We start from the raw sequence: 24,718 nt of genomic DNA on the forward strand, positions 1-24,718 counted from the left end.
CCTCACCAGATCTAGTGGAATGGCATCAGTCACATCTTTGTATGGTCAAGATACAAGACTCACAGACTGCAGTAATTTTCCCAGGTTGGTGTCTAAAGGTGGTCATAATCCTAGGTTCTCAGAGAGCCTCCAAGAACTAGCCAAAGGAAAAAAAAAGAGAACTAGCCAAAGGATCTCACACTAATGTTCTCTCTCTCTCTACCCTGTTCCTGCATTCTCCCTCTCCAATCAGGAACAAAGTAACTATACCAGCAATCCCCTTTCCCCCAGCCTGCCACATCCATATAGAAGCTAATTAAGCAGGAAAAGGAGAGTGTGAATGACTAGACCCCATTCTAGCACACCAAGCCAAGAGGATGGTGTTCCTGCACGGAGCTACTAAGGCACAGAGAGGACTGTAGGGCCGACAACAGCTCAAGACATGATGTCCCCTCACTGGAGCACACCAATACATAGGACAATACTGGGGACACATAGCGAGGAGTGTGTCCAATCTGATCACCCCCACGGTGGGGTGAACCAAGAAAGAAACATAACACACCAGCAACGGGAGCAAACCCAAGCCACAAAATGCCTGAGGAGCCGCCAAAATAGAGTTCAGGCTAGGAGGGGCATTTCTCTGAACCCCTCGGTACCAATGAGGAGATAGTCATAAAGGTCAGCAGATAGACCTGGAATTATGCATGCTTTTTTCTAGCTTTTTCTCTTTTTTTGTTTGTTTTTTGCTTTTGTATTTTTATTCAATTTTTTGTTTATTTTTGTTTTGTTTCTGTTATTGTTGTTTTGCCTACCAATATAAGATAGGGATGGGAAACAAGTTCAAGGAGAAAGCAATGGAGGACCATGGATTCCAGAGGACCCTGTGGGGAGGAAAGGGTGGTGGTGATGGATTGGTGAGCAAACAACGCCATAGATAGGGGAACAACTAGGGAATTAAAAGCCACAATGAGGAGGATATAGAGATCCCAGTGGAGTTGGAGCAACTGACATATAGCTGACAGCAATTTCTAAGAGGCAGAAGAATGGTGATGGTGTGGCAGGAGGAAGGTAAAAGGAAACAGAGGAAAGACCTAGGAAGCAAAGCTGTGGATAGAGGTAGAAATATAGATGTTCATTGACTCTGCTCATGCCCTCCCTCAGCACAAAAACACTTTGTTCTAACAACCTGACATTCTGTGATGCTCACCCTCCCGACATGATTGCTTAAGACAAAATGGATGTATAAACCAATGTGGTGAAGAAAGCTGATAGTGCCTGGATATGAAAACATATAGCGTCTGGGGTCTTAAAGACTTGGAGTCAAACAAGCAGCCATCTAGCAGAGTAGCAACAAGCCCACATAGAAGAAGCACACCAGTCGGAATCAGGTAACAGACACTAGAACCCCCCCCCCCTCCGTGCAAATAAAACCAACAAGAAAATCATATTGTTGAGAACGAGGGAGGTCAGAGGACAATGAAAATCCCATCTGTAGACAATAAGACATCCCCTCACAAAGTATCACAAGGAATTGATGAGTCAACCAGGGAGCAGTAGAACATCAATGAAACACACAATATTACTCTGATTTTTCCAGGCTTCCTTCCCCACTTCCCCCGACTACCATGACTCCATACCTGTCTTTCAGTTATGGCTATACTAGAGCTTGTACACTGGTACATATAAGAGCTCATGACACACAGAATCCAGGCTAGATAAACCTCTCAGGAACAGAAATAGGAGTAATGATACCAGGAGAAAAGGGAGAAGGTGAGGAGAGGAGGGGAGAAAGGGGGAACCACTGGCAATTATCAATACATAACCCCCTCCCCAGGGGGATAAACAACAGAAAAGTAGGTGAAGGGAGACAGTGTGGGTGTAAAATATGAAACAATAATCATTTAAAATTTATCAAAAGGTCATGAGGGTGGGGGCGGGGGAGGGAGGGAATAAAGAGAAGCTGATACCAGAGACTCGAGTAGAAAGCAAATGTCTAGAAAACGATGATGGCAACATATGTACAGATATGCTTGATAAATTTGATGTATTGAATGTCATAAGAGCTGTAAGAGCCCCCAACAAGATAATTTAAATAAAATAAAGTAAAATCCCAAAACAAAAAAGAAACCACAGCATAGAGACATATATGAAACCAATTAAAAATACTCTCTCTCTTAAAGTAATCAGTACCACCTATAGAGAAAAATATCTCAAGTTACTTTCTGGAAATGCAATAGTATTTTTAAGAATTTTCTTTAATATTTAGTGCAAATTTGTTTGATTTTAGGACTTTTGAAAAAGGAAACATTTAAAAATATATATTAGAAAGTCTATACACATTTATATGTTGAGAAAACATTTGACGAGTTCTTATCAGATTATACTAATTTACAAGATATAAACTAGATTTGCTAGAGCAGACTAGATTTGCTAGAGTAGAAAATGGATTTCAAGAGCTTTTTGTAATAGATACTATAAGTATATTTAATGCAATGCTCTTACTCCCAAATGTTTGACATTAATTCCTTTTAAATGGCAATAAAATGTCACATAAAAACGTTTTCACAGATTTTTAGACTGAAGATTTTGTATCAAATTCTCAAGCTTGGGTATAGGCCCTGGCTCATTGCATAGCTGCTTTTGTGAAGAGATATCACAGGGATGGTTGACTTTATGCTAATTTACAAATGTCTGTCAACTTTTAACTAGTTCTTTACATTATAGTCTTTCAACTTTAACAGATTTAAGTCCTTGCTCCTTGTACATGATGAAAACACTCCTGAAATTATTCATTTACTCTCCATTTTAGGTGCTATCATTTCAGTTCAAGGTCACTAAATTCTCTCACTGGACTATACAAAAAAAATATTTCCCACTGACATGGCTTCAGTTTCAACTCATAGCAATTCTATAGGGCAGAATAGATTAAAGCCTTTGGGTTTCTACTTCTTTTAATTTTTATAGGAGCAGACAGCGTCAACTTTTGTGGGTTCAAACTGCTGAGCTGACCATTTTGTTAGTAACTCTGTGTGTAAGCCACTATAACACTAGGGATCTTTTATACCATCCTTAAATATTATTTGTTTCCATTTTTGCTTTGCTTCCTTACACAGTAGCCACAAGGATTATGAAATGGAAAATTTACCAAGTTTTTCAAATGAAAATCTGGATATCATTCCGATGCAAAAATGTTCCAAGTTTCTCATTGAAATTACAATAACACTTGAATTATTTATCAACTCAACACTCAATGTGAGCTGGCTTGTATCATTCTTCATTTATTAAGACCCTCCATCTGTTTCTTTTCTCAAGCCACTGTGGCTTTCCAATGGTTCTTATATAACATCAGATCGTTACAATTTTTATTCTATCTTCTGGTAAAAATCTTCTCACAGTTTAATTTGAATATATCCTTATCATCATTCAGGCTTCAGATAAAAAGTCTTCTGTTATAACATAAGTTAGTCATCCCTTCAGTTACTCTTCTCCTTCATTTTGTTTTATTTGCTTGATAATATTTTCAATAAAACCATGTTAAATTTACTAAAATGTAAGATCTAATAGGTTGGGGATGGTAACTACATATACTCAGTGCTATAATCTTAGCCCATTGAGACTATGTTAGGTTTAATTTTCAAGAGAAGCAAAATCAATTATGCTTATATGAGTATGTAAAGAAAGAAGTTTTATCAAGAGACTGTCTCACACAGTTATAGGAGTAAGTTTACTCTAGTTCAAGTCCATGGGTCATATGCTAATCTGGAGTCTTTTCTTAACTTGTGTAGCTGCTGGAATTGATGAACCAGGAAGTCAATGGTCTGGTGGTGGCAAAGGTAGATGAACACAAAGTCAGCAGACAATAAATCAAGCCATTGACTCCTATGTGAAGAAGCAAAGGTTGATGATACTGATGTAGGATCCAGGCCATCAGGAAGAGATAAGTCTCCCACAGACCGTCTAATTGGAGTAAGCCAGATACTCAATGAAACTCCCTTACAATTGTATCAGGTCTACAATTATATCCGAATTTTCCCACAATTGATTAGCTACTTACTGCAGACTCCATCAAGGAGTTGATTATATTATCTTAGATAATATCATGGGGAGGTCTCAACTCTCAGACCTATGACAATCTTAGCCCATTTTAGTGATGGAAATAAGTACATACATTTTGTAACAAAATATTTTGTAAACTATCGATTTGGCTAATTTAAAACACAGTGATATTTTCAGGCTGAATGCTTATATTTTATTTTATTCATCACTTTTTACTATTTGTATTTGTAGGGACTCATGTCAGAGTAAACTGACAGAGTAAACCGCAGCAGATGATGTGGTCTAATATTAAGGTACCCCATAAGAATTTAAATACTAATTTTGCACCTTCCTTCCTGACCGCTTCACCAAATAATAAGGCTAAGCCCGAACATGGATTTCCAGGGATGTTCTGTCTCCTAGAGAAATAACATAATCTCTGTAGATACTGCAATAACTAGATGGCATATAATAGCAGGTTCCAGGACAGTATATGTGGCACTAGAGTATAAGAATGCTGGGTCAAGGTTGATAGAACATGAATTTGGAGCAGAATTTTATCAATATAAGAACATTTCACAAGGATATAGTCTGTATCAAGAGTCCACAAACTAAAACACATGAGACAAATATGAACTAATGACTATTTTGTAACTAAAATATTATCTAGCCAGAGACTATATGCCCTGAAGAGCCTAAAACACTTACTATTTGACCTATAATGAACATATTATACAATGGTCACAGTAGAAGATGACATAATAGAATGGATTTCCTGCTTAACCATCAGACGCAAGACAAATGGTATAACAAGAGTGTCGGATCATCAATAGAGGTGCGTGAGAGTGAGCCACAAATTGTTATAAACATGGTTAATGGAATACCTTGCTTTATACACCAGATAGATGCATAGCAAGCAAGGCTACTCCTCAAACTATAACATTAAAAACAATCAAGGATTGCTGGGGTCACTTGCCTCAAAAATATCAGAATTCTGTTTATCAGTTCATCTGTTAATGGGCATTTGGATTGTTTCTACGTTTTTGGTTGTTGTGAATCCTGCTGTATTTAGACATTTTTATGGAAGTCTAAGTCTCTGCTTTCAAATCTTCTGGGTATATACCAATGAGTGGAATTGCTGGGTCACCAGTAACTCCACTGGAGAAACATGAGACTGTTAGCTCCCTTGAGGATTTAAAGTCTCAGAAACCTGAAGAGGCAGTTCTACTTTGTCCTCTAGAGTTGTTGGGAGTCAGAACCAATTTTGTGGCAGTGAATAGTTCTATTTTTAATTTTTTGAGGAACTTCCCCCCTGTTGTCCACAAATACTGTACTGTTTTACATTCTGATCTGTAATGGATAAAGGTTCCAGTTTCCCCACATCCCCACACATAGCAACCTTCATCTCCCTCACCTGCTTCTTTTGCCTTAGGTACTCCAGTGGGGGTGAGAACAGCATTGTTGTTTTGGTTTGCATCTCTTTGATGGCTATGATATAAAGCATCTTTTCATGTTAGGTGGCAATGGAATGTCTTCCTTAATGTAATGGTTATTCAATTATATGCCCATTTTGGATTGGTTTATTTTTACTTTTCTTGTTAAATTGTCAGTTCTATATATATTTTTTATTTTTAGATTCTTATTAGATATATGGTTTCCAACGATATTGTCTCAGTTGGTAGCTTGTCTTTATACATTTTTAATAAGGTCTTTGATGAGATTTACTTCCTGATTTGAAAATTTAGAGCCATGTTTTCATGAGATATTCCAGTTAATTAAATAAATAATGTGTTCAGTGCTGTTCTTACATCCTATTTGCTAATGTAGCACCTGAAGTCTTTAAAACTTCCAAGTGCCCATCAAGCGCCTTACAAGTGCTACAACATTTTCTTTCTATTCACCCACAGCAAAAGAGGAAAGAGAATTCAAATAGAATGCACATGTGGAATATATGCCTAATTGGTGCCATGAACAACAGTCTCCTAGACCATGAAACCAGGCAATTTTATGGTGCCTAGTATCATTTATGAATATTTTGGTCAAAGAATGTATAAAATAATTCTGATTAAGAGAAAGAATGTATAAAACGGAATTTCCATTTCTCATGGACTCAAGACATTTTAGAACCATTGGCCTGAGATCATCTTTAAATCTTAAATTAGAATTATTCCTTAAAGTATTTTCAGTGCCAAACAATAGTTCCATTTAAGTAGCAAAAATATTCTGTTTGAGCATTATGCTTTTTTAGGAACTATTTATATGGTACCAGTGTGTCAGCATCAACTTAAAATACCATCAATGGACTTCAGGGGGAAGTGAGTTTATGTTAATGGGAGGTAACAACTCAGATAAAAAGGATGAGAATGGTTGTACAACGCAAAGCATGTAGTCAATGCCAATTAATTGTACATGTGAAATGTTGGACCAGGTCTGACTTACATTGAGTCCATTGGGCCCAGATTCATCTAGTTGTCATTTCCATGACCACTAAATATTTGTGATTGGAATGAATATACCTGGTAATTAGGAGAACCTTGGTGTTGGTTTCCTGGGTGATAGTGAAGAGCTCAATTGGAAGTCTTTGAAATGTTCTGCTCTTTATAAGACCAGAAAGAGAAACAACATTGTACTCTATGGAATGATCGAGATCAATGCCCAAAATATAGACCTAAAAAGTGATGTGTCTCTTTTTATCTCCATTTATTGAAACAGTCTGAGTTTGCCACATATGAAAGTCAGTCTGATCCTAAACTGTGATAGTAAACCACTGAAACCTCAACTAAGTACCTGCCCCCTTTTATAGTCATTGTGACAGTTGGGATATTGCTGACAATGTGGATTAGCATGACCTCAGGTACCTAGTATTTGGCCATTGATTTGGTAACTATATTGAAAACTGAACAGATGACAGAAATAAATCTGATTCTTTTACAAAGAGTAAATCTTGTTTATAATTATCCTGCCTTATGACTGTTATCTTAATTCTCCTGATTATTTTATAGAATAATTCAGAGATCCAGAAAATATAGCAAGATATCACTAAGTATCATCATATCATACTAATCAAACTATGTTAGAAATGGCAAGGTATTGTAAGCTGTAGTAAGATGAATTTTCTCCAGAGTATGGCAGATAAAAACCTACAAAAATTCTTGGACCTAAAAAAAAAAAAAGAGGACTTGATGCAAAGGGCTTAAGTAGAGAGCAAATGCTTTGAGAATGATTGGGGCAGGGAATGTGCAGATGTGCTTTATACAATTGATGTATGTATGGATTGTGATAAGAGTTGTATGAGACCCCAATAAAATGTTTTTAAAAAATTCATGGACCTGCCATAATAGAAAATTTTAGCAAAACTTCTGGAGTATGCCAGGATATCTCCTCATGTGTAAAAGATGAAGTATTGCAACCCATATCTTCAACCATCCTGAAGGAAGTACAAATATTGTTCAGCTTCTTTAGATGATGTAGAAAGCATTTATTTTACCCATTTGAGAATACTACTCTGAACCCTACATGTGATGCAAAAGTCTACTATCCCTGAGAAAAACCTAGAACATGAAACCAATATGTAAGACCCACAATGCAATATAAACTATCTTTCTACTTGTATTATTATGAATCAAATATCTGTGGTGGTAAAGTAACAATGTTAGAGAGGTTATGGCAAATCTGAGTAGGACAAACAGTTATACCTCCAGCGTTCCACCACAGTAACACTGATCCTTTCTTTCACCTCATACATAATGACTTACAAGAAAGAGTGAAGTCCCTTTCAACCAGAAATGAAAGAAAGCCTGATTTTGGTTCACCAATGGGTCAAATTTACATTTGTTAGAAAGAGACACATGGCTGCAGCTACATGAAGCTACGTCAAAAACATAGCTATGGAGTCTTAGAAACTTTTATGAAACAAAAATATCAAATTGTGAAGCTACTGTTTCTTGAAATATCCTCTGTAAATCTGTATACTACTGGAGGTATTGTTTCCATTTCTCTAACTGCTCACCAAAGAATTCTGTTCTCTTCCAGTCACGCCACATCAAAATAACAGCTTTGACATCCTTGAAGGACTCAAATCAAATTGGCGTTTTTGAGTTTGGGAAGCAAAAAGAAATCTAAAGGGGCAAAATCAGCACAGGGAACTTGATGGAGTAAGATTTCAAGGTAAATTTCTGGTAGGATAGCCCTTGCTACCCTCAAGAATGATCAGATGCATTGTTGTGATGAAAAAATAAATCCTCAATGCAAGTTCACAGGCCTCTTTTCTCACTAAAGTAGTATTTTTTTCAATTTTCTTAAAATTTCTTCATTATAACCTCTATGAACAGTTTCTGTCCTTTGAGAAAAAAACTATCACAATGACCACTTTCGTATCCAAAAATAGTCATCAACATCTTCAGAGTTGACCTGTCTACCTTGAATTTAACATGCCTAGCAATTAACCTGGAAGCCATTGTTTTTCTTGAGCTTTTATTTGAAGGCACCCTAACAAGACTAAGAAAAATATTTTACTGAGATAACTGGTCTGAAGTTATATACTGATTGCAAATATGTGTTTTAAAATGTTTTAATTGAAATAAAAGCTTGTGTGTATAAACTGGTAGTGGCACCAGTACTAGTATTAGTAATTGTAATAGTATTAATCATAAAGATAGTCAAAGTTGTGTTTTGGGGGTCTTCTGGGAAGATGGTGACTGAGCAGCACATACCAGAGTGACTCTTCAGAAATCAGTGCAGGAGAGTTACTAAAAGGAAAATTCCACACTGCTGGGTCCCATGAGGAGCATCATAAAGACAAGTAGGCACAGATTCACTAGATTTGGAGGGGCTGTGGGCTTTTGGCTTACCACAGTGGAGGCCGACTAGGATTAGACCTTAGCCCACCCATGATTCAGCCAGAGGTGGGTTAACTTGGGGCTGGCACAGGGACTTTATATGAACACAGCCACAACTTGCTACTGCCTCAGTGAAGGGATTAAACACCTCCATCCCCACAGTCAGGGGTCAGGGATCAGGGTTCAACTACATTGTTATTTTTGTTTCCCTCACTTCTCTCTATCCTCCCACAGTCTCAGTGTATGTAGTTCCCCCCCCCCTTTTATTCTTCTCTCTTCTCTCATGCCACTGCCAACCTCCAGACCTCTCCCCTTAGCCTAAGGAATTTTTGCCTGCCTTTCACCCAGCTGGGAGTGCTATACCCTATGCAGCATAACTTGAGGTTGAGAAAAGCCCATCCACACTCTGCTACGAAATACCCTACCCAACTTATTCTGGGGAAATTCCACCCGCCTCCAGTCTGCAGTGCCTGATGCTTGGCTGAGAAATACCACTCACCTTCTTTGGGAGAATTCCTGCCTGTATGGCTGGGGAGCTCCTATCCAACCCCTGTGGTCCCATGTGACTGAAAGAACTTCCTCTGCCTGATATAGGGCCTCACACAGCCAAAGGCAGCTCGGCCAACACTCTTCAACATTCCATACGGCTGTGGGGAATTCTGTCCAATCCATGCAGCTATCTACCCGACCATCTGAGGTGCTCTACACTAGAGCAGGCGACCCCACCAGCCTTTTGTAGCACTCCTATTACAGTGGGCACCACCACACACCCTCTGCGGCACCCCAAGCTGCCATGGGCCACATCATCATGACTTCTTGTGAGATCAGCCAGAGTAGCACCATCCTCGTGGGTCCATAACAACCCAACCAGTGTCCTTTGAGAGGACCATCCAACTTTCCCTCCAAATTACAGAATTGTAGTTGACTACAGAAAGAGGGAAGCCACAGGAAGATCAAGTGGTAGGCCAATTCCATAGTGAAATTAGCTGCAGGCAGTTCAAAGAAGCATTACTACCAGTTGCCCAGAAAAAGCCAGTGCTCTTCAACTCCTTGGAAAATGGCACCTGGTGCCTCTAAAAGAACACAATGCAAATATAAATCAGCCCCAATGAGCTCAATGAAAAAGCAGGAGTAACAAAAGGCAATGTTGCAAGATGCCCTGAACCTAACAATGAGCATAGAGGAAGCAGACATTGATTTGCCACAGAAAGAAATTTTCAGAATTCTGCTTGCATTCATACAGAATATGAATGAAACAATACAGAATAAGATGAAATGATAGAGGAGATAAAGTCCATACACCAAAGGGAAATAGAAGGGCTTAGGGAAAAGTTAACAAAAACCAGTAGCAGACTCAACAGACATTGCTGATCAACTGGACGAGGAATCAGTGACCTAGAGGACACCGAAGTAGACATTTACAAACGTGAACAAAAGTCTAGTAGGATAATCAGAAAAACTGAAGACAACTTGAGCGCTATGTCTGATGCTATGAAGAGGAACAACATCATAATAATTGGATTACCAGAGGAAGACACAACAAAGAAGTCATCTGCAACAATAGTGAGAGAATTCTTTGAGGAAATCTTTCCCTGCTTAATGAATGTAAGCCAGGCAACCACTCAGGTGGCTGAAAGAACACCAGCTAGACTAAATCCCAGGAAGAAGTCACCAATGCGCATAATAGGTAAACTATCCAACTTTAAGGAAAAGGAGAAAATCATGAGAGCATTTAGGAAAAAACAAGCAATCACATATAAAGGTTCCCAAAATTAGAATATGTTCAGACCTATCAGCAGACACTATGAAGACGAGGAGAGAGTGAAGTAACATTCCAAAAATTTAAAGAAAATAACTCAAACCCAAGAATACTCTACACAGCCAAATTATTTATCAAGATAGATGGAGAAGAGTTTTCCCAGACAAGGAAAAACTCAAAGAATACATTAGAAGAAACCCAGCCCTACAAAAGATCATTTTGACGCATCATGGGCAGAAGAACAGCATGCACCAAGCAGAAATAAGAGACCACCACATAGAACAACCCCACCCAGAGTGCAACAAAGGGAAAACATCCCCCAAGATAGCATTGTCTTAAGGGTGGAAAGAAGTCAAGAATGAACCATACACAACACACCGATAAGAAAGGGAGGTAGAAAAACACCCATCACAAAAGATATAAAATGACCTCACAGAGTCTACAGATGGAGAAAATGCCCTGAATATCAATGGATTGAACTCAGGCATTAGAAGACTGAGGCTAGCAGACTGGTTTAGAAAACACAACCCATTAAGCTGCTGCCTACAGGAGACATATCTCAAGACGACACACAAAAATAGGCTGAGAATCAAAGGCTGGAGGAAGGCATACAAAGTAATCAGCAGTTCAAAAGAGTAGGGATTACAATCTTAATCTTAGATAAAATTGATCTCAAAGGGAAAACCATAAAAAAGAGATAAGGAGGGCCACAATATAATGCTCAAGGGAACGGTAGACAAAAAAACCACTAAGCATTTTAAACATATATTCACCAAATGAGACACCTGCTGAAAACGCCAACCAAACACTCCAAAAGATGAAAAAAGAAACCACAGCCTCAACAATTAGTGTGGGTGACTTCAATATACCACTCTGAGAAAGATAGATCACACGGAAAGAAACTAAACAAGGAGGCTAGATTTAACACTCTAATTAGACAATTTGACCTGATAGATATTTACAGAGCTTTTCATCCAAATACAAAAAAATCACATTCTTTTGAAGCTCACATGGCACACATTTGAAGATAGACCACATGCGGGGGCATAAAGTGAATTTACATAAATTTATGCACATTAATATAATATAGACCTGTGTCTCTCACCACTGTACCATAAGTCTGGAAATCAACAAATGGAAGATTAAGAAAACAAGAGAAAACAATTGGAGGATGAATAACTCTCTATTGTAAAAGGAGTGTGTACTGGTCCAGATCAGAGATGAAATTAGGAAATGAATAGAAACCAACAAGAATGGGAACACGACATACCAAAACTTATGGGACACAGCAAAGGCAGTTATCAGAGGAAGTTTCATAGCAAAACATGCACATATGAAAGAGAGACTTAAGATTGATATCCTGGGATAATATTTACAACAAATAGAGCTGGGTCAAAAGGAAAATCCTACTTATAGCAACAACAACAAAAAAGAAATAATAAAAATCAAGGCTGAGATTCAGGAGAGGGAAAATAAGAAAACTATGGGAAATATTAATACTGCTAAAATTTAGTTCTTTGAAAGGATAAACAGGATCAACAGGCCACTGGCAAACTTAACCAAGAAAAGGACAGAAGATATTTCAATAGCAAGAATGAGGTATGAAAGAGGGAACATTACATCAGACACTAATAATATCAAACAGATAATTACACGGTACTATGAAGGACTGTATCCAAATGAATTTATCAAGTTGAAATACATGGACAAATTCATCAAAAACAATCCCTGCCTAGACTATCCCTGATGGATGTCAAAAATCTCAACAGACGCATAGCAATAGATTAAATAAATAAGGTTATCAAGAGATTAACAACAAAAAAATCTCCTGGGCCAGATGGTTTCACAGGAGATTTCTACCAAGCATTCAGGGAAGAACTGACACCAATCCTACACAAACTCTTCCAGAACAACAACAAAAAAAAAAACATGGCAAACTCCTGAATTCCTTCTATGAACCTAGTATAACCCTGGTACCAAAATCAGGCAGGGATCCCACAAGAATTGAGAACTACAGACCAATATCCTTAATGAGCAATGATGCAAAACTCTTGCACAAAATGCTGGTCAATAGAATACAAAAGTATATAAAACAAATAATTCACCACGACCAAGTGGGATTCACATCAGGGATGGAGGTGGTTCAGCTTATGAAAGGTCATTTGTACCATTCACCACAATGACATGAAAAATTATAAGAACCACATGATAATATCAATAGATGCAGAACAAGCATTCAACAACATCCAACACCAATTCCTGTTTAAGGCACTCAAGAAGAGAGAAAATTAAGGAAAATTTCTCAAAATTATATAAGCTATATATGAAAAACCAACAGCCAACATGGTAGTCAATGGAGAAAAGGCTAACATAATCCCACTGAAAAAGGGGACCAGACAAGGATGCCCCTTATCACCACTCTTATTTAACAAAATAGTGGTGGTTTTAGCCAACACTTAAAGGTAAAAAAGACATCAAATGCATTCGCTTGGGGAAGAAACAGGTGAAACTATCATTATTTGGAGTTTATATATGCAAAATCCCAAAAGCTCCTCAAGGGGAATACTGGAAGCAATAGAGGAATATGGCAAAGTTGCAGGATAGCAGATCAGCAAAGAGAAGTCTATCAGACTACTATACATATTGGATAAGACCAAAGAAGAGGAGATCAAAAAGGTGATACCCCTCACAATAGTGAAGCACAAATTGAAATAGCTAGGGATATACCTCACTAAAGGAACAAAATACTTATATGAGAAAAACTACAGACCACTATTGCAAGAAACACAGAGTGAGCGCAACAAGTGGAAGAATATCTCATGCTCGAGGATTGGAAGATTCAATTGAGTAAATGTATCAGTTCTGCCCAAGGCACTGTATAAGTTTAATGCAATCCCAGTACAATTACTCTCATCTTTCTTCAAAGTAATGGATAAACTGATTACAACTTCATATGGAGAGGGAAGAAGCCCAGAATTAGCAGAGAACTCCTCAAGAAGAAGGACACAGTGATGGGGCTTATTTTACCTGACTTTAGCACATATAATACAGCCACAGTGGTCAAAACTGCATGGTATTGCTATAATGCCAAATACTCAGACCAATGGAAAAAAACTGAATGCCCAGAATAAAAGTACCCACATACAGACAACTGATCTTTGCAAAGGGCCCAAAAAATATCAAATGGGAAGATGACCTCTTCAACAAGTGGTGCTGCATAAAATGGATATCTGCCTGTAGAAAAATGAAGCAAGACCCTTATCTCACCCCATGCACAAGAGTAAACTCAAGATGGATCACACCCTAGAGGAAAAACCCCAAACTATTAGGGCCATCAATAAGGGAATTGGGACTAACCTGAGAACTTTGACTCAGGAATTCATAGGATATCAGAAATAGGAAAGGATACAAATACAGAAGAGGCACAAATTGATAAGTGGGATATACTGAAGATAAGACACCTGTGTATATCGAAAGAATTTACCAAGAGTTTAATAAGAAAGACCACAAACTGAGAAAACATCTTTAGCAATGACACATCAGACAAAGCCCTTATTACTAAAATCTACCATACTCTGTTAGCTTCCCAAAAAACCCAAAAACCTAATTGCCCACTGAGGAGGTGGGCAAAGGACCTGAACAGAAGTTTCACAAGTGCAGAAATCCAAATGGCCAGTAAACATATGAGAAAATGGTCCCAATCACTAGCCATAAGAGAAATGCAAATTAAAACAACTATGAGATACCACCTAACACCCTCAAAGATAGCCCAATTCAAAAAATCAGAAAGCAACAAATGTTGGAGCTGTGGTGAGATAGGAATGCTCATCCACTGCTGGTGGACCTGTACGTATGTACAGCAACTATGGAAATCAATTTGGTGATATCAAAAACAGATAGTAATGCAGCTACCATACGGCCCAGCAAGCCCCCTACTGGGCATATTCAGAAGAGGCAAAAAACAAACCACAGCCAGACATCTGTGCTCCAATGTTCATAGCAGCACAGTTCACAATTGCAAGGAGTTGGAAACAACCCAAATTTCAATCAACAGAAGAATGGAATAAAAAATTTTGGTACATTAATACATACATACAATGAAGTACTATACATCGCTAAAAAGTAGTGGTGAACACATGAAGCATATCGCCACATGGGAAGAATTAGAGGAAAGAGCGCTAAGTGAAATAAGCCAAGCATAAAAGGACAAGGACAACATGAGTCTGCTGAGGTAAGCTTAACAAAAATGCAAAAGGAAAATAGGGGAATAAAGCTAATCTATGCAATCATTCCTGGGGTGAGGTCCTGTTAGAATGGCAGGGGCCAGAACAAATCCAGAAATACATATGGTAGCCGACCAAAAAGGGTGGGGGGGGTGAAAAAAAGTAAAGAGAAATGGATATTGGGTGAACAGGGCACTAACCCACCCAAGGGGAATGTATTGTTTATATCTCCACAGGGAAAGAGGGACCAGATTTCAACCCGGTACTCCAAGATGTGAATGCAACATACTGTCATGAAGGACGGAACCAGTGGGGAGGTCTGAGTGTTCGGCCCAACCCCAAGTATGTGAACAGTGAACAGCCACTCCTCCCTCCAGATGAATTTACTTCAGAGGACAATACAGAAGTTGCAGCTCAGGGAAAGTGATACGTCTGATCATAGTACACAGGAGCAAATGAAAGGGGAGGAAGAGGAGAGAGTGGAGCACATCCTGGACCACCAAGCTTTGAGGATGATATCCCCGCTCAGAGCAGCCAATGCACAGAGAAGACTATATGGTCGGCACCCCTATGAGACACAACATCCCTCGCTGACCCATAGCCCTACAAGGGACTACAGTGCAGACACAGTGTGGGAATTGTGCCTGATCTGACCCCACCGCACTGAGGTAAAACATTAAGAGGGTGCAACAGAACAGAACAAGGAGGTCCCAAGGGAATACCAAAAATAGACTTTGGGGCCAGGACGTGACACCCCATCAGACTCGACTGGAAAACTCTCCAAAGGTCAACAAACAGACCTTAAACGATTTACAGGCTTTTCCTTTTTTTGTCATTGGTTTTTGGTTATTGCTGTTGTTTTGTTTTCTTTTGTCAATTTGTTTTGCCCTGCATCGTTTTTTTGTGAATATTATTATCTCTGCACATCTATCTAAATAAGATAGGCTAGATATACAATCTTCAGGAGAAAACAACAGGACTGATGGTTCTGGGGAAACATGGGAGAGGGGGAGGTGGGGGAAAGGAAGTGGTTTTAACCAACCCAGGGACAAAGGAACAACAAGTGATCCAAAATCAGTGACAAGGAGGGTGTAAGAGGCCTGGTAGGGATTGATCAAGGGCAATGTAACTGAGAGGAATTACTGAAACCCAAATGAAGGCTGAGCATGATAGTGGGAAAAGAAGAAAGTAAAAGGAAATAGAGGAAAGAACTACGTTGGAAAGGGTATAAATAGAGGTCTAAATCAGGCATTTTTATGTAAATATATTTATATATGATGATGGGGAAATACAACTATGTGCATATATTTATAGGTTTAGTATTAAGGTAGCAGATGGACATTGGGCCTCCAATGAAGTAGTTCCTCAGTGAAAGAACACTCTGTTCTATTAAATTGGCATTCCGAAAAAGAGGGGGAAGATGGCCGACAGGGACACCCGCATACTCTGAGAGCTCCTCCAAACAAAGCGGGATTGGCGACCAGGTAGCTGAATAGAAAGAGTCTGGTGAGTGAAATATCCCCCTGGGTCAGCACCCCAGTCCTACCCCACGTATTTGTCCGGAGCAGGGGTCTAGGTGAAAGAGGACCGGACTAGTGGGACATCTCTGGCCACTAAGCTGCCGTGAGCTCACTGGCGACCGGCTTAGGCTCCATCCCCAAACCCGGCGCCTAGCCCAGAGCCACTTGCCTGCCCTGCCTACTCCAGCAGCCCACTCCCCACTCCCTATCGCGGATCCCCACTGGGAGAGAAGCTTTCCTCTCCCGCAGTTCCCCTCTCCCCACAGGGCAGCGATCTGCCCTCGGGCCCACGTCCCTCCCTCCATTCATCCAAGCTCAGGGGAGCGGACCCGCGGGTTGTCTGGCGACCCCCACGGGGGACCATCCACCCGCACCGCTGCCGCGGACCTCTCCACCTGCCCTCCGTGCGCTGGCCTCCCACCCCCGCCCGCCCCCGCCAGCCCCTGGCAGCCTAGCGCCAGCTCCACTCCTGGCGGGGACCCTGCGCTGAGCACTTCCCGCCAACAGGAGCCATAGCCCAACCCGCGCCTGTCCCGGACCCTGAGCTTCCGCGGAGCGCCGCGCCCCGCGCTGCTGAGTCTGCCCACCAAGGGCCCCCCCCTGCGCAAGGCACAAGAGTAGGTGCCCTCCCCAGGGTGCTGCGGGGACCCCGGCGGCCGCGACTCTGAGCCTGAGCAGAGGAAGGGCGCCATTGCCCCCTGCGGTTTCGCGCCAAGCCTCCTTTGCCAGCGCCATTACCCCCTGCGGTTTCGCGCCAAAAGGGCGGAGAGCGAACACCATTGTTCCCTGCAGTGTCCCGCAGCTGCCTGCGCAGCTATCCAAGGGGCCCCGCTCACAGCCCGGGCAGATCAAACACTCCACCTGCAGTCTCGGCTTTGCAGTCCCTGAGGAGCCCTCAGTGAGCTCCAGCCAGCTCTCACCACCTGGGGCCCTGTTGGGTCCCCAGTGCCAGCCCTAAGCCTGCCGCAGCCCGCCCCAGCCACCCCAGGAGACAGCACAGTGGCCTGAGCCTCCACACAATAAGGTTACTCCTGTCTCCCAGAAGCATGGGGCCTATTAAAGGATCAAGGAAAAATCAACAGACCACATCACTCCCAACAAAAAAATCAGAAAAACGAGGCACTTTAACAGACCTAACGTCACTCATAGAAGAAACAGATATAGATCAGCCACAAAAGGAAATCTTCAGAACTCTGCTTGCAGTAATACAGGAGCTAAGAGAAGAAAACCAAAATAAGGATGCAACGATAGAAGGGATGAAATGCACAATAGAGGGGATGAAGTCCACAATAGAGGGGATGAATACTATCCACCAAAAGGAACTGCAGAAACTAACAGAGGAGGTAGCAGAGGCCACACAAAAGGTCACAGAAGCTATATCTAGGCTTGAGGAGGCTGAGAACCGTATCAGTGAACTCGAGGACGCTCAAAACAAACGAAGCAAGCGAGAAAAACAATCAGATAGGAAAATTAAAGAAACAGAAGACAGCCTGAGATCAATGACAGATGCTATGAAGAGGAATAATATTCGAATAATTGGTCTACCGGAACACAACATAACACACAAATCGACCGCCAAGATAGCAAAGGAATTCCTGGAAGAAAATTTCCCCAACCTAACAAAGGAGAATCCGACTCTCATACAGGAAGCAGAGAGGACGCCGGCTAAGCTAAACACCAAGAAGAACACGCCAAGGCATATAATTGTAAAATTATCCAACTTAGAGGAAAAAGAGAAAATTCTACGAGCATCAAGAGAAAGGAAGACAGTCACATACAAAGGAGCGCAGGTAAGGGTATGCTCAGACTTATCAGCTGAAACCATGAAGAGGAGGAGAGAATGGAGCAGCATCTTCCAAATTCTGAAAGATAAAAATGCCTCCCCCAGAATCCTATACCCTGCCAAGTTATCCATTAAGATAGAGGGTAAGATAAGGGTCTTCCAGGACAAGGAAGAACTCAAAAAATATACTGCAAGTCACCCGACCCTGCAGAACATACTGGCTGACTCACTATGGCCAGAAGATCAAGCTCCAACTAGAACCTCCAGGAGACCACCATATATCCCATCTCCATCTAGAAGCCAACATGCCAGCAACACGTACCAGGACTACACGGTCTCAGATGGAAAAGAGGACAGGATAGAAACCCTCCACTCAAACGCAGTACACTGATATGAAGGAAGATAGGCAAAGACCCAAAACACAAAACAGAATATGGCAACCATGAAGCCAGAGATTGTAATAATCACTTTGAATACAAATGGGCTCAATTCATATGTTAAAAGAAAGAGGCTGGAGGATTGGATTAGAAAACATAACCCATCAATCTGCTGCCTGCAAGAGACACACCTTAAGCAAGCAGACAAGCATATGCTGAGAATAAAGGGCTGGCAGAAAGTTTACCAAGCAAATGGTAACTCCAAGAAGGCAGGAGTGGCTATCTTAATCTCCGACAAAATGGATCTCAAGATCCAAAACATAAAAAGAGACAAAGAGGGACATTACATAATGCTCAAAGGCTCAGTAAACCAGGAAGCAATAAGCATACTGAATATTTACGCACCTAATAATGGTGCGGCAAATTTCGTCAAACAAACTATTAAAAAAATGACAGAAGAAATCACGGAAACAACAATAATAGTGGGGGACTTCAACACTCCACTATCAGAGAAAGACAGGTCACAGGGAAAGAAGCTCAGCAAAGAGGCCAGAGAGCTAAACAATGTAATTAGGCAACAGGGCCTGATAGACATCTATAGAGCCTTTCATCCAAAAGCAAAAGGTTTCACATTCTTCTCCAATCCACACGGATCTTTCTCAAGAATAGATCACATGCTGGGGCACAAGGCCAGCCTGAGTAAATTCAAACACATAGATATTATCCAGACGTCTTTCTCAGACCACCATGCCATAAAGCTGGAGATTAATAGAAGGGCACCCAGAAAAGCAAGGGCCACCAATTGGAGAATAAACAACGATCTCCTGCGACATGAATGGGTTAAGGTCCAGATCAGAGAGGATATCAGGAAATTTCTAGAAACTAATGAGAACGAGCATACAACATATCAAAACTTATGGGACACTGCAAAGGCAGTTATCAGAGGTAGCTTGATATCACTGAATGCATACATGAAAAAAGAAGAAAGGCGTATGACAGATATGTTAACACAAAACCTCCAACAACTAGAACAGAGTCAACAGAACTACCCCTCCAATAGCAAGAGAAAAGAAATAATAAAAATCAGGGCGGAGTTAAACCAGTGGGAAGACAAAAGAACAATGCAAAGGATTAACGCAACTAGAAGCTGGTTTTATGAACGAATTAATAAAATTGACACTCCCCTGGCAAAGCTTACCAAAGATAGAAAGGAACAATCATCAATAGCCAGGATGAGGGATGAATCGGGGGCAATAACAACAGACCCCAATGAGATAAAAAGGATAATCACAAAGTACTATGAAGGTTTGTATTCTAATGAATTCAGAAACCTGGAAGACATGGATAAATATTTAGAAAAACAATCTCTCCCTAGATTATCTGAGACAGAGATCAAGAACCTCAACAAACCCATAGCGAAGGAAGAAATAGAGAGTGTCATCAAAAACCTACCAAGGAAAAAGGCCCCAGGGCCAGATGGCTACACAGCAGAATTTTACCAAACATTCAGGGAAGAGCTGACACCGATCCTCCACAAAGTATTCCATAACATAGAAAAGAACGGCAAGCTCCCAAACTCATTTTACGAAGCCAGCATTACTTTGATACCCAAACAGGGAAAAGACCCCACAAGCGTAGAGAATTATAGACCAATATCTCTAATGAACATAGATGCAAAAATCCTTAACAAAATATTGGCCAATAGAATACAAAGGAACATCAAACATATCATTCACCACGACCGAGTAGGATTCATCCCAGCGATGCAGGGATGGTTTAACATCCGAAAATCCATCAATATCATTCACCACATCGAGAAGATAAAGGATAAAAACCATATGATAATATCCATAGATGCAGAAAAAGCATTTGACAACATCCAGCATCCATTCCTAATCAAAACACTCATGAAGATAGGATTGGAAGGTAAGTTCCTCAAGCTCATACAAGCTATCTATGAAAGACCAACAGCCAACATCATAGTCAATGGAGAAAAGACAAGAACAATACCACTGAAAAAGGGTACAAGACAAGGATGCCCCCTGTCCCCTCTTCTATTCAATATCGTTTTGGAGGTTCTGGCTAACAACATAAGACAGCGGAAGGACATCAAAGGGATCCAGTTGGGAGAGGAGGAGGTGAAACTATCGTTATTTGCAGATGACATGATCCTATACATTGAAGACCCCCAAAACTCCACAGTTGGAATACTTACAGCAATAGAGGAATACGGAAGAGTAGCAGGATACAAGATCAATAAACAGAAGTCGGTAGGGTTTCTATACACATCGGACAGGGCCATGGAAGAGGCGATTAAGAGGGAAGTACCCTTCACAGTAGCCAAGAACAAACTGAAATACCTAGGAATATACTTAACAAAAAATACTAAAGACCTATATAAGCATAATTATAAAACCCTATTACAGGAAACCAAAAGTGACCTTCACAAATGGATGAAGCTCCCCTGCTCATGGTTAGGTAGGCTGAACATAGTAAAGATGACAGTTCTTCCTAAAGCACTCTACAAGTTCAATGCTATACCAATCCAATTACCATCAACCTTCTTCAAAGAATTGGAAAAACTGACCACCAACTTCATATGGAGAGGGAAGAAACCCAGAATTAGCAGAGAACTCCTCAAGAAGAAGGACACAATTGGAGGACTCGCCCTACCTGATTTTAATGCCTACTACACAGCTACAGTGGTCAAAACAGCATGGTACTGGCACAATGATAGACACTCAGACCAGTGGAAAAGAATAGAAAGCCCAGGAGTAAAATCATCAGCATATAGACAACTGATCTTCGACAAGGGTCCCAAAAACGTCAAGTGGGAAGCAAATGCCCTCTTTAATAAGTGGTGCTGGAAACAATGGATATCCACATGTAGAAAGTTGAAACAAGACGTCTACCTCACCCCATGCACAAGAATACACTCAAGGTGGATCACAGATCTAGAAGTCAAACCCCAAACCATCAGGACCATTAAGGAGGGAATCGGGACTAATCTCAGAGCACTGGCCCAGGGAGCACATAGGCTCACTGCAACAGGGAAGGGGACACACACAGGTGATCTGGAAATCGACAAATGGGATCTAATAAGAATAAAACACCTGTGCACCTCGAAAGACTTTGCCAAGAGGGTGACAAGGCAACCCACAGACTGGGAGAAGATTTTTAGTAATGACACGTCAGACAAAGGGCTCATAACTAAAATCTACAACACCATCATGACCTGCAAAAAGAGGAAAACAGTTAACCCCCTAAGGAAGTGGGCAAAAGAAATGAGAAGAACTTTCACTAGAGAGGAGATCAATATGGCCAATAAATATATGAGAAAGTGCTCGAAGTCCCTTGCCATAAGAGAAATGCAAATCAAAACAACCATGAGATACCACCTAACACCCCTCAGGATAGCTCAGATCAGTAAATCAGAGAGCAACAAGTGTTGGAGGGGCTGTGGTGAAATAGGAACCCTCCTCCACTGCTGGTGGTCGTGCAGATTTGTACAGACACTGTGGAAAGCAATCTGGCGATACCTAAAGAAAATGGAAATTGATCTACCTTACGACCCAGCCATCCCTCTACTGGGCATATACCCGGTTGAAGCAGCAAATAAAACACGACCAGTCATATGCGCTCCAATGTTTATTGCGGCACAATTCACAATAGCAAAGACTTGGAAACAGCCTAAGTTTCCATCGATAGACGAGTGGATTAGCAAACTTTGGCACATACACACAATGGAGTATTATGCAGCACTAAAAAGCACCGATGAGCACATGAAACACGTTATTTCATGGGAAGAGCTGGAAGGAATTATGTTAAGCGAGGTAAGCCAGACCCAAAGGGACAGGTACAACATGAGTCCCCTGAGGTAAGTACAATCAGCATGACAGAAATGGGGCATTAATCCACCCAAGGGGAGGGTATGGTTTATGTCTCCACAGGGAAAGTGGGACCAGACTTCAACCCAGTGTCGCAAGGTGTGAATGCAATATCCCGGCGTGGAGGACGGAACCGGTGGAGAGGTCTGGGAGGCTGGCCCCAGCACCATAAATTAAGTGGATTCCTGCCCCTCCCCCGAAAAGAACTTGTTCCAAAGGACGACATTGACCCTGCAGCTATGGGAGATGGACATATTTGATCAGAGCACACGGGAGCAGATGAAGGGGCAGGAGGAGAGAGTGGAGCACAGCCTGGCCCACCAGGCCGTGATGATGATGTTCCTGAGTAGAGCAGTCAGTCCACAGAGAGAACAACATGGCTGGCCCTACTATGAGACATGATGCCCCTCAGTGACTAAGGGCGATACAGGGGACAGCACCGGAGACACAGTGTGGGAATTGCACCTGACCTGATCCCACCACACCGAGGCAATGCACTGGGGGAGTGCAGCGGAACAGCAAGGGAATGGAGTGGCAAGGTCCCCAGGGAATGCTGAAAGCGGACTTTGGGGCCAGGGCGTGGTGCCCCAACAGACTGGACTGGAAAACGCTCCTAAGGGCCAGCAAAGATCCCTGAACTAACTACAAGCTTTTCTCTTGTGAACTGTTTTGGTTCTGTTCTTTTTCAGTGGTTTGTTTTTGTTGTATTGTTGTCTGGTTGTATACTGTCGCTTTGTGTTCCTCTGTCTAGTTTTCGTGCATGTTAGTGACCCCACAGGTCTGTCCGAATAGGACAGGCTGGATGAACTATCTGGATGAAAAACAACGGGACCGACAGTTCCGGGGGGACTTGGGGTGGGGGGTAGGGGGGGTAAGGAAGTGGTGTTAACAAACCCAGGGACAAGGGAAAAACATGGGACCCCAAAGGGTAGAGAAGGGGGAGTGGCAGGCCTGATGGGAAATGATCAAGGGTAAGGTTGCTTAGAGAAGAGGTATACTCTAGCCCAGGGGGCGATGAAGCATGGTAGTAGGGCAGGAGGAAGGTCAAGGGAGATGGAGGAAAGAGCTAGGAGTCAAAGGGCATTCATGGAGGTCTAGACAAAGACATGTACATGCATATATATATAGGAGGTTGGGGAAATAGATCTTTGTGTCGATATTTATAGGTGAAGTATTAAGGTGGCGGAAGGACCTTGGGCCTCTACTCAAACACTCCCTCTATGCATGAATACCTTCTTTTATTAAATTGGAACTCTATGATGCTCACTCTCCCGACACAACGGCTGGAGCCAAAGTGTGTGAACAAGTAAATGTGGTGAAGAAAGCTGATGGTGCCCGGCTATCAAAAGAGATAGTGACAGGGGTCTTAAAGGCTTGAAGATAAACAAGCGGCCATCTAGCTCAGAAGCAACAAAGTCCACATGGAAGAACACACCAGCCTGTGTGATCGAGTGGTCCCAAAGGGATCAGTTACCAGGCATCAAAGAACAAAAAATCATATCATTGACTGCACACCTCCATGATAGGATCGCTGAAGACAAATGGGTGCACAAGCAAATGTGGTGAAGAAAGCTGATGGTGCCCGGCTATCAAAAGAGATAGTGTCTGGGGTCTTAAAGGCTTGAAGGTGAACAAGCGGCCATCTCGCTCAGAAACAAATAAGTCCACATGGAAGAAGCACACCGGCCAGTGCGATCACGAGGTGCCCAAGGGACCAGATATAAGGCATCATGCAAAAAAAAAAAAAAGATATGTGTGTATGTATGTGTATATATGTGTATATGTATATATGTATGTGTATATATATATTATATTAAATGAAGGGGGAAGTGCAGAGTGGAGACCCAAGGCCCAAGTGTCGGCCAATGGAGATCCCCTCATAGAGGGGCTTAGGAGAGGAGATGGGTTAACTAGGGTATGAGGTAGTATTGATGAAGAACACAGCTTTCCCCCAGATCCTGGATGCTTCCTCCCCCCAACTACCATGATCCGAATTCTACCTTGCAGGGCTGGATAGGACAGAGGCTGTACACTGGTACATATGAGGGTTGGAGGTACAGGGAATCCAGGGTGGATGATACCTTCAGGACCAAGGGTGTGAGGGACGATGCTGGGAGAGTGGATGGTGAGTGGGTTGGAAAGGGGGAACTGATTACAAGGATCCACATGTGACCTCTTCCCTGGGAGAGGGACAGCAGAGAAGGGGGGAAGGGAGACCCCGAATAGGGCAATATATGACAAAATAACGAGGTATGAATTACCAAGGGCATATGAGGGAGGGGGGAATGGGGAGGAAGGGGAAAAAAAGAGGACCTGA

This window comes from Tenrec ecaudatus, chromosome X, assembly GCF_050624435.1.
Source record: "Tenrec ecaudatus isolate mTenEca1 chromosome X, mTenEca1.hap1, whole genome shotgun sequence".
NCBI lineage: Eukaryota > Metazoa > Chordata > Mammalia > Afrosoricida > Tenrecidae > Tenrec > Tenrec ecaudatus.